Genomic DNA, 4,238 nt, shown 5'->3' on the forward strand with positions numbered 1-4,238 from the left:
GGACTGTGGTTCTGCTGTTTCAATAGAAAGGACTTTTGATTCTGACAATTCTAAAGTATGGACAATTGAATCTTACTGTGATGGGCTTGAGTTTTCACTGGGATGTGAAACAATGTCTGAACAAGATGCCTCTAGCAGAATCAAAGTGGTCTGCTCAGGTAACACAAAGACTGAAATTACTATACTAAATTCAGTGTTGGCAAAATATTACTTTAACACTAATATACTACTTAAAAAAAAGGAATAGTATTACTTAAGTTACTTGCCAAGTTACTCCTCAGTCCTCAGAGCGCAGGTCTCCACCAGGGTCGGATGGCCGGTGCAGCCGCCAGGAAGCTGTGGGGGAAAGGGAGTTTTAAGACAGCAATTGTTTGTGAATTTTTGTAAAACGGACTTGATCATAATGACTCCAGAGATGATTTGTAGCGATTTTGGTGGGTTTTGGACAAAATAGAGGCAAATTAATAGAAGATCATTTTTTTATATAAGAAAACTCTTGTCAGGTAGAAATGGGCGTGGCCTAAATGGGGAGTTCATCATGATCCGACACATCTAGGGTGGAAATATTGGGCGCGTTCGGAAATAGCGCACTGTGCACTGCAAACTAATAGGCGAGTGCACTCCGGTGCAGTATTTCCGAACGCACCCCTTGACTGTATGACCTACAGTTCAAGACTGTCATCTGTGTAATCTGTATCTATTAAAAACTGTTAATAGTGCCACCGTGAGGCTGATTTTAAACATTTAGAGTGGAGGGTCTTCCTTGGACCATTAAGAGTGTGTGTGGTAACTGGTCCGGGAGTACTATGAAGGGACTCCCAGAGATCTAGGATTTCATGGACTCTCAGATGGGGACTGATGATAATGATTTATTTATGATGATTAGTTTCTATTTATATACTCTCTCCCTGTCTCCCCCCTCTCTCTTTACCCCTCCAGAGTCTGTGAGGTTGGTGAAGGGGACTAGTTTGTGTTCAGGCAGAGTGGAGGTGAAGTCTAATCAGTCGTGGGTCCCAGTATGTGAAGGTGACTTTGACCAGCAGGACGCAGAGGTGGTCTGTAGGGAGCTTGGCTGTGGGGCTCCTTCAGTCCTCCAGGGGGCGCTCTATGGAGAAGCGAAGGCTCCAATGTGGACCAAAGAGTTCCAGTGTAAAGGCAGTGAGTCTGTTCTCCTGGACTGTGGAACCACAGACTCAACTAGAAACACCTGCTCACCTGATAAGACTGTTGGACTCACCTGCTCAGGTACAAGACACACACTACACTACACCTTAAGTTGTGATTATTATTTCATGGGGAAATTCAAATTATATTACTTTTTTAACTCCTTACAGAGTCGAATTATGCCAGGTTGGTGGGAGGAACCAGTAACTGTACTGGTAGACTGGAGATGAAAAAACACCGGGGAGAGGTGAGACCAGTTATTGGTCAAGACTGGACCCTGAAGTCATCATCTGTATTGTGCAGACAGCTGGGCTGTGGTTCTGCTGTTTCAACACTAGAATATAGCCCTCGATTTTCTATCAATCGACCTGTGTGGAGGTTTTATTCTGAAACTTGTGTTGGGTCTGAGTCTACACTGAGGGATTGTGGAAGTCAGTACACTGATTCTTCCTCCAACAGACTGGAGGTGATATGTTCAGGTAAGACAACACAATTGCTTAAACAATAACAGTGATCTTGTATCTTATGCTGTCTGTCAGTCTGTCTCTCTGTTGTATATGTTTGTGACTGTATGACCTGCTGTTAAAGATGTTGTTTGTGTCAAACACTGTCTTTCTGCTCTGTAAAGGGGATAGTTGTTCTCTGTATTTAGTCTATATGTTCTACGTAGTCACTCTGTGTATACAGTATTATCTGCGTGCATTTGTTTGATGACATGCACTAAGGAATGTAATCTTCTCTCCCCCTCTGTACCCCCCCCCCCCCCCCCCCCCCCCCACACACACACACACACCTACCTTCAGAGTCTGTGAGGTTGGTGGATGGGACTGGTTTGTGTTCAGGCAGAGTGGAGGTAAAGTCTCATCAGTCGTGGGCCTCAGTGTGTGAAGGTGACTTTGACCAGCAGGATGCAGAGGTGGTCTGTAGGGAGCTTGGCTGTGGGGTTCCTTCAGTCCTCCAGGGGGCGCTCTATGGAGAAGCGAAGGCTCCAATGTGGACCAAAGAGTTCCAGTGTAACGGCAGTGAGTCGGTTCTCCTGGACTGTGGAACCACAGACTCAACTAGAAACACCTGCTCACCTGATAAGCCGGTTGGACTCACCTGTGCAGGTAATAGACACACTAACCTTTAGGTTCAGATTATTACACATTTTTACCAAAGTCCCTGACATTTAAACGACGGCTCCATGGGTCATGCAGAATATTTCCTATTCAAAACTCCCATAGACTTTTCTTTATTGCCTAATATGATAATAATTAATAAGTGTTAAAAAGAGCATTGTACTAATATTATGGCAAAGCATCAACTGAGTACCACAGACGAAAAACAGTCTAAGTCCAAATTTCATTCTGACCCCTCCACGAAAAGGCCTCGTTGTCCTGAACCCTTAACTATCATTTATACATTATGGATCAATAGTGTGGACTTAGACTGTTTTTCGTCTGTGTCATTACTGACGCTAGAAAAGTACTAATTTATCTAAAGATAATTTTAAATATATAAATGCACGCCCGTCTACAAATCGACATAAGCATCATCTCTTTTTTGAGGGGTGCTAGCCCCTCCTATATATTTATAATGTAGGTTCACAAACTTTGTCCTACACAAACATGAAATTCCCATTGACAATCAATGGAGGATTTTATAGTGTCAGAGCAAAAGACAGTGTCTATTTTACGTCATGATCGATGTACGATGATAAGAGCGTCCCTCACTTCACACAAGTGTGATTTATTTTTTTCTTAACTCTCGTGTCTGTACAGAGCCTGGTGATGTCAGGTTGGCTGAAGGAACCAGTACGTGTAATGGTAGACTGGAGATTAAACACCAGGGAGAGTGGAGACCAGCGGTTGATGAGCGTGGCAGCCGTGGCTGGAACATGAAAACAGCAGCTGTAGTCTGTAGACAGCTGGGCTGTGGTTCTGCTGTTTCAACCAAAAAGACTTCCCTTTCCAAATATTCACTTGTATGGGGGACTATGTCTACCTGTGTTGGTTCTGAGTCTTCACTGAGGGAGTGTGCAACAAAAAGATCCACTCGTTCCATGGATGTCCTGGATGTGATCTGTTCAGGTAAAATGACTTCATGTCTGTCTGTCTGTCCATTTAGTTACCAACCCTCCATTAAACTGGGGACCACATGGAACCCTCTCAAGGGACGACTGGTGGTCTCCGGATGACTGGTTGAAAACCACTGCCCTAGTCTGATCAGGGCCGAGGTCGGGCAAATTTTTTTTTGAGTGGTGCAACCACTCCTACAACCAGCAATGTCCGTGTCCGCCCGCCTATGTGTGTCTGTGACGTTAATGAGCACGAGAATGAGTACCAGTAGGGGCGCTGTTGTGCGCTGCTGTGCCAGAAACAGAGAGAGTGTGCTGCAGTTGCCTGCTAATGAGAGAGAGAGGGGGGGGGAGGGGGGAGTTGCACCACTCAGTTCACACGGGTGTGATTTTTACTAATAGATGGGAGATCAAGCTCATGAACTTCTCTTTGAACGCAGACGAGGTAAATTAGCCCGATTTACGTTAGTCATTGTTGTCGAGTCTGAAGCCTTACAAGTTTGGAGTGATGTGTTGGTATACACTAACGTAAAACAGTACCATATAATACATGTAGGCAAATACAGTACACGAACGGTAAAGACTGATGATGCTGATGATGATATATTTCCTAATGCAACTCGATCTCTGTCCCCCTTTGTTTTCCCATTTGTCTGTCTGTCTGTCTCTCTCTCTCTCTCCAGAGTCTGTGAGGTTAGTGGATGGGACAAATTTGTGTTCAGGAAGAGTGGAGGTGAAGTCTAATCAGTTGTGGAACTCAGTGTGTGAAGGTGACTTTGACCATAAGGATGCAGAGGTGGTCTGTAGGGAGATTGGCTGTGGGGCTCCTTCAGTCCTCCAGGGGGCGCTCTATGGAGAAGCGAAGGCTCCAATGTGGACCAAAGAGTTCCAGTGTAAAGGCAGTGAGTCAGTTCTCCTGGACTGTGGAACATCAGACTCAACTAGAAACACCTGCTCACCTGACAAGCCGGTTGGACTCACCTGCTCAGGTAAAAGGCACACATTTACATACATT

This window comes from Protomyctophum bolini, assembly GCF_963924005.1.
Source record: "Protomyctophum bolini genome assembly, chromosome: 17".
Lineage (NCBI taxonomy): Eukaryota > Metazoa > Chordata > Actinopteri > Myctophiformes > Myctophidae > Protomyctophum > Protomyctophum bolini.